The sequence below is a fragment of the Canis lupus genome, chromosome X, assembly GCF_011100685.1.
Source record: "Canis lupus familiaris isolate Mischka breed German Shepherd chromosome X, alternate assembly UU_Cfam_GSD_1.0, whole genome shotgun sequence".
Taxonomy (NCBI): Eukaryota; Metazoa; Chordata; class Mammalia; order Carnivora; family Canidae; genus Canis; species Canis lupus.
In genome coordinates this window covers 21870156-21883477 of record NC_049260.1, presented here as the reverse complement: position 1 = coordinate 21883477, position 13322 = coordinate 21870156, and positions in this window count along the sequence as shown.

The window sequence follows — 13322 nt, the reverse complement described above, 5'->3', positions numbered from 1 at the left end:
TTTTGTTGGTTTCTTTACATCTTCTGGACGAAATCAGCAAAACGTAAGTTCAACTGAAACTTGTATTTGTAAACCCACCCAAATACTATCAGAATTTTAATTTATGCTCAAAATTACTGTTCAATGCTTTTATATTAGCACAATTTTTTCCATTGAGATTTCACAGTTTTTTTTTCCTTTATAAAGTGAATGTTATAGTCAAAAGCGCTATGGATTAAGAACTAGCATATATGTAAATTAACTGTTAACTCAGCTAATGGCAACTATGGAATAATTTTGGACAGGTGATTCAGTGCCCTAGCTGAGAGACAGTAATTGTAGGGCGAGCATTAGTAGATAGTGTCACCAGCTCTGTCAGCCTCACAGGACTTTTGTGATGTAGGTGCTGAAAAGGAGACATTTAAATGTTAAAAAAATGTATGTTAAAGGATGCCTGTGTGGTTCAGTGGTTGAGAGTCTGTCTTTGGCTCAGGGTGTGACGCCGGGGTCCTGGGATCAAGTCCTGCATCAGGCTTACTACAGGGAGCCTGCTTCTCCCTCTGCCTGTGTCTCTGCCTCTCTCTCTGTGTCTCTCATGAATAAATAAATAAAAACTCTTAAAAAATATGTGTATGTTAATGTGTAGATTTAAATTGTGTAACCTTCCACTAGGTCCCCATTCTTTTTCTTTCTTTCTTTCTTTTTTTTTTTTTTTTTAATTCAGAAATGCAGAGGGAGAGACAGAGGGAGAAGCGGGCTACCTGGGAGGAGCCTGATGCAGGATTCCATCTCAGGATCCCAGGATCAGGACCTGAGCTGATGGCAGATGCTCACCCACTGATCTGCCCAGGTGCCCCCAGGCCCGCATTCTTTAGTCTTCTGTCATGTTTCCCTACTAAAGTTGTTTGAGGCTCTTAAATCATAAACTAAAATGTTCTATTTTCAACTCTATTGATTCTATAGGACAGTGTGAAAAGTCCTATGGCTTTCTTGTTTAGATATGATGGGTAATATACAGAGTCACTTAACTATTAATCAGTCCATTAATGCCCTAAGAACTGAACCATTTCAAAAGTTTCAAAAGTGAATATCAGATGGCACTGTCAGTGTGTTCGAATGAGTTTGTATTTCTCTCCATTATTTTTAAATAATTTCCATTTAGTTTTCAATCACATAGAAATAAAGTTTCTTATTTGCTTATTTTACTAACTGTGGCTCTTAATTGCTTATCTGAGTAAATATACAGACGTACACCTTCTATAAGAATAGCAATATCCTCGTGTGAGCTGTGGGAATTATAATTAAACTTCCATTAACCTCAGCATTAAAGACAGAAGATTCTTCTTGTTTTTAAAGACAGAAGATTCTTAAGTATTATAGCTGATTTTTGTTTCAATTAAGGAAAGACCTACCTATTTTACTATTGATAAATAAAATATTCATTTTGTTAGAGTATTTGTATTACCATTTTTATATACCATCTTATGTGAAAACTCTTTAATATTGCCTTTTCAATTAAAAACATTTACTACAGTAAGCACATTTTATTTTATTTTTTTAAATGGATTAAATTTTTTTAACATGTTTATTTATTTATGACAGTCACAGAGAGAGAGAGAGAGGCAGAGACATAGGCAGAGGGAGAAGCAGGCTCCATGTACCGGGAGCCCGACATGGGATTCGATCCCGGGTCTCCAGGATCGCGCCCTGGGCCAAAGGCAGGCGCCAAACCGCTGCGGCCACCCAGGGATCCCCAGTAAGCACATTTTAAAAAGAGCTATGCTCATAATAGAATTTTAAATGCACAAGATAGTATTGGTATGTATAACACTGTTAAGTATTGTTAATGTTATGAATAGGTATGATTAGATAGCCCAATGTTGTACAGTAAATCTCTAGACTCATTTATCTTGTATAAAAAAATTCATTTTTTGAAGAACAACTCGCAATTTCCCTATTTCACCAGTTTCTGGCCACCACCATTCTACTGTTTCTAGGAGTGTGACTGCTTTCGATAATTCATATAAGTGGAATCTTTGGTATGTGTCTTTGTTTGACTCTTTTATTTCATGTAATATAGTGTCTTCCAGGTTCATTCATGTTGCCACATGACAGAATTTCCTTGTTTTTCAAGGTGAAAATAGGATTTCTTCATTTTTAGGCTTGAATACTATCCTGCTGTATGTACATACCATATTTTTCTTTATCCATCCACCCATTGATGTACGTTGAAGTTGTTTCTATGTCTAGGCTTTTGTGAAGACTTCTGCAGTGGACCCAGGAGTGCATTTTGATATTTTGATCTTTGAGATCCACATTTCAATGTTTTTCAACACAGGTTAATTGCTTCTGCCACTCAGGCTCCCTTATTTGGCAGTTACTACTGTATGGGCCAAAGCAGGCTGCCCCAAGATGAGCCATGTTTCCATGAACATTGTTTTGAGTTAAAACAATCAAAACCCAGCCGATTCAAGAACCACTAAGTCACCCAGGTGCCCTGAGAATAAGTGATCTTTATTTTTGTTTTTTAAAGGTTTTATTTATTTACTCATGAGAGACACACAGAGAGAGGCAGAGACACAGGCAGAGGGAGAAGCAGGCTCCATGCAGGGAGCCCCACGTGGGACTCAATTCCGGGTCTCCAAGATCACGCCCTGGGCTGAAGGTGGCGCTAAACCGCTGAGCCACCCGGGCTGCCCGTAAATTATCTTTAAATCTGACTCTTAAAGATTCTCAGAAGCGGTAAAGCTTTGATCAAATATAACCAACTTTAGGGATGCCTGTGCGGCTCAGAGGTTGAGCGTCTGCCTTTGGCTCAGGTTGTGATTCTGGGGTCCTGGGATTGAGTCCAGCTTTGGGCTCCCTGCAGAGAGCCTGCTTCTCCCTCTATCTGTGTCTCTGCCCCTTTCTGCATGTTTCTCATGAAAAAATAAATAAAATCATTAAAAAAATATATATGTATAACCAACTTTATATTTCTACTCTAATTCTGACAAACTAGCAACTATTCTCAACCATTTTATTATTAATAACAAAGGTAATTGTCAAAAATGGATAATCAAGAGACAATTTGGAAGAAAATTCTTTAGGAATTTAATTCCATTCACAGGCAACTAGATCTCTTATAACTGCAAAAGTACTCTTACAATCGTATTAGTTTCCTAAGGCTGCTACAGCAAAGTACTACAGACTTTGTGGTTTGAAACAACAGAAGTGTTTTCTCTCACACTTGTGGAGTTTAGAAATCTGCAATTATGTGTGAGCAGGGCCACATCATTCAAAGTCTCTTGGGATGACTCCTCCCTTGGCTTTTTGAATTTACTGATTGCTCTTGGCATTCTTTGGTTTATGGAAGCATAATTCCAATCTCTGCTTTGAACTTCACATAGCCTCCTTCTCTTTATGTGTCTCTGTCCTCTTGGTCTGTGTGTCTCTGAGTCTAAGTCTCCTTATTCTTTCTTTTTTTTTTTTTAATAAGATTTTATTTATTTATTCATGAGAGACACAGAGAGAAAGAGAGGCAGAGACACAAGCAGAGGGAAAAGCAGGCTCCCTGCGGATTGATCCCAGGTCTCCAGGATCACACCCTGGGCAGAAGGTAGGCACTAAACCACTGAGCCACCCAAGGACCTTATTCTTTCTTTATTAAAAACATCAGGCTTTGGATTTAGGGTCTCATCTAAATCCTAGATGATTTCATCTTGACATCCTTAATTATATATGCTAAGATCCTCTTTCTCAATAAGGTTACATTCTGAGTTTCTGAGAAGTTATAAATTTTGATGGGTTACTTACTATTCAACTCTTCACATTTGGCTTGATCAGTATAAACTATGTTGATTATCTTTATTTGTTTTTACATTATTTCCCAGTGAATATTTGTTCTGAATTCACTACTAAAACAAAACTTGTTAAAGAAATTTATAATCATAAATAATAATTGGAAACAATTGAATACCCTTTGTTAGTCATAGCAAACTATAGCAAATATTAAATTCTACACTGATTTTTCTGGGTTAATGCCTTAATGATAAAACATAACAATGTGAATTGGAGATCAATGTAAAAGGCATAAAACAAACCGAAGTCAAAATAATCTCATATCCATGGGCCATTTTTGAAATATATATTTTCTGCTAATTTTAAGCAAAAAAAAATATCATAGATTATTAAAAGCTTGGTTATAAATTTAATACCAAGGTTCTGGAGTGATTTTGAACTTATAATGGTAGTGCTGCTTTTAGTAACATATATATTATTTATCAGGTTGTGAATTTAGACACCTCTTAAACTAGCCTTATTATTTCACTTGAACTAAGTATTAAAGTAAAACTAGCAAATTGTTGGCTTGTTCACATCATTAATCAGTGAATAATTTTAGTAAAACTGTACTTTTGAAAAACAAAAATCTAGCCTGTAGTTTCTAAACCAATATACTCTCCCGTTCTTTTTTCTTTTTTCTTTTTTTTAAGATTTTATTTATTCATGAGAGACACAGAGAGAGACACAGAGACATAGGTAGAGGGAGAAGCAGGCTCCTTGCAGGGAGCCTGATGCGGGACTAAGTCCCCAGAACCTGGGATCATGCCCTGAGCCAAAGGCAGATGCTCAACTGCTGAGCCACACAGGTGTCCCTACTCTTCCTTTCATGTTTGAAATTACATGAAATTACTACATGGAAATTAACAGTGGGCCAAAATTTTTCAATTTATTTGAATTATTCATCACAGTGTAATTCTGTGCATTACTGTGTTATACTTTTGTGATGATGTCAATATAGAGACCTTTTATTTTTACACAATAATTGCATTATAAACTATACCTTTGTCATTTCTTTTTCATCCCAGTGCACCAGTACTTTGGAGCTCATCATTTAGGCTATTTATAATTAGTAGAGGACTGAAGAGAAGAATGTTAATTTTTAAAAAGATTCCTTTGAAAAAACAAAATTATTGGTTCTGGCAACTGTGACAATATATGAAACATATTTAACTCACTTAGGAATTTCTCATGAAAGGTTTACTTATATTTTCCAATATTGTGAAGTACAAGTATATCATTTTGAATCAAGATGCTGGTGAAAACATTATTTGGAGGAATTTGCTACTTCATGAAACAATATCAGATTTATTTCTGCATATCTTCTAATTGTTTAAATTATGTTTCCTAACTCTCCTTGACCCAGTATGTAACAAAATAATAGACACAATAACACAATTATGAGCCATGGGAAATATAACCATTCAGATAGTTGTGTCTAAATAATTAGATGTTACTAAAAAGATAGCAATAGTCACATTTAACTGAATGTTACCATTCATTACCCATATAAATACAAATCCATTAAGATTCAATTCACAATTCTGACCTGTCTTCAGTGTTTAAAATAGTTGCAGTGATACATACATACACCACATATATTTTAATCCTCAAAAATTCAATACCATTACCAACTTCTTTTAGATTGACTCTGGATTGTTAATTTTTTTTTAGTTTTTAATATTTAAAGAAGTCAAATATATCAAAGAATAATAAATGGATTTTTTTATTTTTTATTCTTTTTAATGGACTTTAAAAAAGAATTATCTCTATTGTTGAATTATATAATTTTACTAAAGCTAAGAGCATATATTCCTAGGGATAAAAATGGTGAAGGTTTTTTTGGGGGGTTTTGTTGTTGTTTAGGAAATGAGATGGAATATTGGTGAAAGATAGTAAAAGCTCATGTTTAAATTTTGTTTTAAATTTTAATGTGTTGGGACACCTGGGTGGCTCAGCAGTTCAGCACCTGCCTTTGGCCCTGGGTGTAATCGTGGAGTCCCAGGAGGAGTCCCACATCAGGCTCCCTGCATGGAGCCTGCTTCTCTCTCTGCCTGTTCTCTGCCTCTCTCTCTCTCTCTGTGTCTCATGAATAAATAAATAAAATCTTTAAATAAATAAATTTTAATGTGTTATTACAATTATATTATCTTTATCAGAATTAGAGATCTAAATAGTGAAAAAAATGACCATTGTAAGAGGAGATGAAAGTTTAGTTTTAAAATACATTTGAGGACAAAACTCCTTTTAATACATATAATATGTAGCAATGCTGCATAGTCTTCATTCGGAATTACAACTTTGACTTTAACAAAAACGTGTTTTTTATAAGTGATTTGTAGAGATCTTACAGATAAATAATGTTTATAAGTTGAAAGTACCAAAAGTTCTTCATATCAGATACATATAAGCAATGCGTTTAAAACAGTTATGATGTAGGCAGACCAGATCAAGGACCCAGAGGGGGTCCTGCAGAACCACCCAAGAAGGTCCTTGGCTTTAGCACAGGATAGGAATTAAAAGTGAGCTGGTAGGAAGTGAGAGTAGAGCTTATTGAAATTATAAAGAGAAAGTGCAGATAGAAACAGAGCATCTGGGAGACTGAGAATCTCAGTTGTAGTGTTAAACATAGTGACAATCAATAGACATTAACTTTGTAAGAGGTTATTTATGGTTTCCTAAGTAAAGAAAGGAATTATAAATCACATATTATTGCATAATCAGCCATTTTCTAACAAAGCTAAAATCTTTAATACGTTTGGGAAGGAAGAATTTCCTCTGCTCCTCAAGGTCCTTGTAGCTGTACTAAGAATCAAATTGACATGAGACAGATTAGAAGGGGAAAATCAGATGTAATAACATACATATGAGTGATCCACACGGATGGAAATTCCAAAGTCTATTAGCATTAGGTGTTTAGGTGAGCTAAGGAGAGGGGTAGGAGTCAGAGAATAGAAAGGGAAGGAAAAGTGAGACCACTAGCAGAAACTTGAGATGAGATGTCTAGAAAACAGAAGTTGCCCTGTTAGGTAGATAGGTTTCTTAGATAAAGAGGTAGCTCTCTTCCTGGGTCAGGCAGGATAGTGAAGGGGAGATAAAGAGCCTTTTCTGATCTGCCTGGGTTTTGATTGCTTTTCACTCAAAATAATGTTCAAGTGGCCTTAGGGCAGTCTGCCCTTGCCCCCAATGCTATTCAGAATAGAAGAGTGAAGAACTTTACTAAGGGCAAAAATGTTTAAAAGAAGTAAATGCATCCCTTTATTCAAAATGTATTTCCCATTCCAACCTCTGTTTTTTTTTTTCAACCTCTTGTTTTGATCAAAGGCAGCATTATTCAGCCACTTACCAGACAAAGAGGGGCTTTTAATTTTCCTTCTCCATCATTTTTAGCTAAACAATTCTGAAATCCTTTCTTTCCTTCCTCTAATGGAAGATTTAGATTTCCTTCTCCCTCACTGCTAGGATCTTAGTTAAGGACTTTCTTACCTAATACACAAAGAACTACAAAACATAATGTTCTGCTGTCTCCTGTCTCTAATCTCTCTGTTTGAAGAACTGTTCGTTTTATGTGCTCCTGCTATATTTCTCTTTCTAAAAAAGCATCAATTTAATGATCTTTCTACCATTTTTAATATATTTTACCAGAACTTCACTGCATAGAAGATTCATTCAAATACCTAAGCCTGGATTCAAGAACCTACAAACAGTACTGTTTTTTTTTTTATGTATGGTGATAGATAATTTATAAAGAGTTGTTATGTATTTTAATCACTTATCTTTAAAGTGCCTTTCAGTTGTGTGTGAAAAACAACACTATATATCTCAGATTCTACATCATTGATGATGTCTTGATTGAAGCTCAACCCCCTATTTTAAAAATTTATTTTAATTAAATTTTGCTTGTTACATTGAAGTATGATTGACAAATCAAAATTCTAAATATTTTTGCTGTAGAATGTGAATTTTTAAGAGTATCAGGTGATGATATAGTATACATTACAAAATAATTATCAGTCAAGCTAATTAACATACATACCTATCACCTCACATAATTATCATTTGTGTGTGTGTGTGGTGAGAACACTTAAAATCTACCCTTAGCAGATTTTAAGTATATAGTTCAGCAGGATTAACTTTAATCACTGTTCTATATATGTGATTTGCATTTTTTTCATGTGTCACTCCTTCCTGCTTCTAAGAAGGAACCAATCACAGCATTTGAGAAGTATAATAGGTGCTTAATCATTATGATTAGTCTTCTGAGCAACTGATTTCTTTAACCTTGATGAGTGCTGTGAGTCTGCATTTTGTCAAAAATCCTAAGAATCTGTTGATGTTAAATTTAATATCTGGATACCAAGTAGTCCAAAGTGAAATTCATTTACTCTTGAGAAAGATGAAAACTGGACGAGGAGAGAAAATCCCTGAGTTGCTAAACAAATTCAGCAGACTTTGAATTTCGGCTTTGTACCCTGGTTTTCGGCTTAATAACACCACCTGGAGCAAGGCTATCAAGCAATCACTTGGATCAAAGGAGAGTCAGGCTTGAGATAGTTGGGGGTAATGTATTAGGAGAGTGAAATTATCTTCAGTAGTCTTTCTTCAGTGTGAAGTAACAATGCAATTTATGTTCTCTGTTTATTATTTGAGATATTATTCTATCTCATGTGGCAACTCTCAAGTGGATTTATTTTTCTTTGCTTTAGCTTTTCTGGAAAAAATATGTGAACCCATCATTTTAAGGACCTGTTGGAATTTATATTATTGTGTTAATATTTGTTTGTTTTTGTGATGAAGAGAAGATTCCAATTTTCTCTTGAAAGTCTACTTAATCACTTCCCTCCTGTATTAACATAGATTCCCCAGAACCATAACTTGGGCAAGACATTGTGGTATAGTTGGATTATATGAGAAGAGAGCCCAGGAAGTGGAAGCAAGAAGGTAGGGAAACTGAGATGGGACAGGGGAAAAATCAGGGATGAGTTAAGAAGGGATTACTGCTTTGTGCAACAGGAGCTCAATCCCACTGTGGAAATTCTCAGGTATGATGTAGAAATGATCTCGCATCTGTCCCAAGAAGGACTGGGGAAGTTTGCACATTTATCACGGTGGAAGGATATCCATGCTGTTGCCTAACCCCTTAATGTGGGTCCATCAAAAGGTGCCTCAGAGGAAGTCTTCAGGGAAGTAAAGAGCTAAACACTGGAGGTGAGAATCTGCTTATTTGTATAGAAACTATCTACAGTGCTTGCATTTGAACTCAGAATAGGTACTAGGAGAAATTTCTCAGCAGATGAACAATGTCACATAATTAGTTTTTGCATATTTTAAATCCATACTTCCTAGGCACTTATCATATACTAAGCATGGGCAAGGTATTAGGAAGATGGAAAGTGACAAACCCAGAAACCTGGCTCCATCATCTTTATTGTCCTCCAGTCTCCACGTTTAAAAGATTTCATCCTTATGAATTTTACTCCAAAATTCCTTTTATGCCTTGCCACTTCTCTCTGTGTTTCCTACCAATGCTGTAGTTAAGGTTCTCACAATAGTCACTTATTTGGATTACTGAGGAAATCTCTTAACTGGTCTCCCTTTCAGTTTCACTCTGCTTAACATCTTTTTAAAGATTCTCCAAAAAAAAAAAAAAAAAAAAGAAAGAAAGAAAGAAAGAAAGAAAAAAAAAAGAAAATAGAATTCAAACTCTATCCATGGCCTTCCTTGTTCAACTCCTAGTACTAGAGCTCACTTCCATCTGCAATACATGATGAATCCATGCCATGACGCTTTCAGTATCCTGACTTCTCCAGGTGATGTATAGTCTATGAGTGTATAGCTTCAGATTTCCTTCTAAAAATGAATCTCTGCCCATCAGTAGTAACTCCTACCAATGTACTTTATTTCCTAGTTAATTCCTGTTGTTGGATCAGACGACTTTTCCCAGTACTTTACTCTCCCTTTTTTGATCTCTACATAGTTCTGACTTGTTTTCTAATAATTTACTCTATATGTCCTTCATGAAATAGTTTGTCACACTATACTGTGGATATTCCATTATCTGTCTCTCCAACTAGAGAATGATTTGTGTACTTCATGTCTGTATCCATACCCCAGAGCCTGAAGTTTGTGTTCATTCATGGTAATGTTCGTGAGTGCTTATGAATTTACAAAGGAAGACAATGCTCTTAAAATCCAAGGATTTAATAGAATAAGGCATGATGTCTACCCTTAAGGAACTTGGAGTCTGAGGGCCTTTTACATTTTGGAAAGTTAACTAATTGCCGGATCAATATATGCAGTAACTGCAAATGCCTCCCCACTGAGTTCATATGCCCTTAGAATGTAATCTCTAGTCTGAAATATCTATGATAAAGCAAGTTTCCCTGGTGTTAGTGGTAGGCTTCATTCTGGGTAATTACAGTCCTAATTTTTTCCAATTATTCCTGCTTAGTCCCTCTACAACCTCGCACAGCTTTGGGCCCCACATCCTCAGACTCTGTTGAAAACCTCAACCTTGGCTTGGAGGAGCCACATGATTTATTATTCCATGGTCTTCTCTCTCTCTCTCTCTCTTTTTTTTTTTTTTGCCTCATTTTGTAGATGCTTGTGACACCGGCTTTAAAAAGGCAATGAAACAACTGGGAAAATGTTTCTTTCCCTTTGCCTTTACTTAGCAATTGCTTTTGTAAAGCAGGAAAATAACATCATTTTCATGATTCACCATCTTTTTGTCTTACATTAGCACCAAAAGGAAGTAAGATGTCCGTGGATTTATTGCAATTGAAGATTGTGATAGGCAATAATGTGGGTTTTTCTGTTAGATTTACAAATTTAGACGTTTTCAATGGAAGGCTAGTCAAATATAGCAAATCTGATCAGACTAAAACAAGAATTATTGACAAGGTGATTGTGTTGATAGGACTCTCATTGACCAAACTTTACACAGAATCCTCTGAACTCTCTTCTGACTAGGCCTTGTCTTGGTCCCTATCTTCAACCTGCCTGGTCAGTTATACTAAGAATCCTTTTAGGTTAGTTTAGTAAGCATCTCCACACCCTTGATATCACATTGCATAGGATATCTTATCAACCTCTCATCCCCTAATCTTGTTATCTGTTGCTCTGGCCTGCCTTCTCCAAGAATCACCTCCTGCTCCCCTACCCATGTCTCCTTTAAGCAGTTTTCCATATGCTATTCCCTTAGTCTGCTAGTTGGCTATAAATCTTCACCTGTGTCTTGCATTTGAAGTTGAGCCCCACCTCTCTTCTCTTTGGCCATAATCTTGACACCTATCACAATAGTCCTGAATCATCTTCCTTACTGTTTTTAATAAGTGTCAGAATAATTTTGTCTTTAACAGTGTTAAGCAAATGTCCGATGTGTATAACTTTAGACTTTAGACTCTCTTAGTGTTTGCTAAAATCAAATCAGAATTATTGTGCTTACTCTGGGAGTGCCTGGATGGCTCGGTCAATGGATCAGATGACTCACAACCACTAGGGTTGTGAGTTTGAGCCCCACGTTGGTTGTTGAGATTACTCAAAAATAAAATCATAAAAAAAATTATGTTCTTTCTCTTCACCCCCCCACACACAAAGCACATGTTTAAATAATAGGATAGAAGCAAGTGTGCTGAAATCTGCTCAATGTACCCTAATAATACTGCTAATAATGAACTCCCCCCTACTATCTCTCGCTCTATTCACACTCTTTATCCTGTCTGGAAAATTCTTCCTCTTCCTTATCTTATCATTGTTTCTGTCTCTCTCAACCGTGTGAGTTTGGTATCCTCATCAGCCTTTCTGAATAATGCCCACCCTTCCTGTCACCATATATGAAGGGAATTTAGAACAAATGTTTATCTTCACTTAACAGTTTATTACATTTTTTCCTATTAAATAAGCCTTATGTGATATTCACTAATTTATACCCACATAATGATCTCATAATTAATTTTTGTCAAAGGAATGACTTTTTAACAAAAATGAATTATGGCATTATTGTTATTATACTGATACAAATTAGTGAATATAATATCACCATGTCTAATACCATATCGTGCAAATTACACACTAGCTTTACCACTCCCATGCCCAAAGCCCTAAGTCTATGTTATTATGTCCATTAAGCAGAAAGTTTAAGAAACTTGGATAAGATCACGTAACTAGTAAGTGATGAAGTTAAGAATTAAGCGCAGATCTTTTTAACTGCAAAGCCTGTGCATTTAACCAATCTGTGAAAACATCTCCTTAGGAGGAATTCTCGGTCATTACTTTCTGATAAAGTAGAGAATACATGTGAGTGCCCATCTGTTGCAGTGCAATTCATCGTACTAGTATTTGCATGCTATCATTGATTTGGGTGCAAAACAAAAATTTCCTGAAAGAGAAATGACATGCAACTTTTTTTCCTCAGAATGTTGCCTCTAAGGCTGCTCAGGGAGATTACATAACTAACTACCCTGATGGCTGGTTCTCGCTGATAACAGGAACAGCCTTGTAAAGGACAGATGAGGTTAGAAATCCACAGACATTCACAGTTTAGAATGAAAAGGGAGAACATTTTCATTTTTGTCCTTTGATTCTAGATATTCTTATGACAAAAATAAACATAGACTAGTCTAAAATAGCATAAAAGATTGCTAGACACACTTCTGAAGAAAATAAAACATACAGAGTTTGGAGATTTAAAGGAACCGAACATTCCTAAGATGTAATACTTTTCTTATTTATCCATCCACTTTAAAGGGTTTGAGGTGTAACTTGGAATCACAGAGAGTTGTCTACATCACGGTACATAGATAATCTTTCATGTACTGGATCTATTCACTTTCTTCTTCATTAAAACAGAAAAGTGGTTTTAGATATCTTCTATATTATAGTCTTGCTTATACAGTGGAACCAGCCCATGACATGAGTCTGCCTCCATTTTGACCTTCAACATGTCAGAGTTTAGAATGAAAAATGAAATGGACAAAAGCCATTGCACTTAGTGCCGTAAGCAACATACTCATTGAAGGGGAGCAGAATCTGCCACCCCAAAATATATTTCTTTGGCATTAAGATTATTCTGAGCTGGTTATTTTTAAGAAGCAGCAGGCACAGTAACAGCATAGAAATTACCTTATTCTTAAGAGACATGTGCATGAGGGAAATCTCCTACTGGTAAAGTTGTCTCTCTCTCTGTACCAGGAATGCAGAGGTCTCTGTCAATCTCTAGAAACTCTTATCATTGTAGAAGGGAAGGACTTAAATCTGCATAGCGACCATATCCTTGTTTTCTGTGTTCTTTCTGGTAACCGAACATAACTGACTCCCCACCCCCAGTATCATCGTGTTTCTTTTTGTACAGCTTAGTGGTTTGGAAAGTTTATAAGTTATGTTATGTTCAATGCAAGTATAGCTACCACCTGTCCTATTACATTGCTGTTACATTATCATTGACTGTTTTCCTTATGCTCTCCTCTTTAGTCCCATGACTGACTTACTCATTCTATAACTAGAAGCCTGTATCTCGCTCTTCA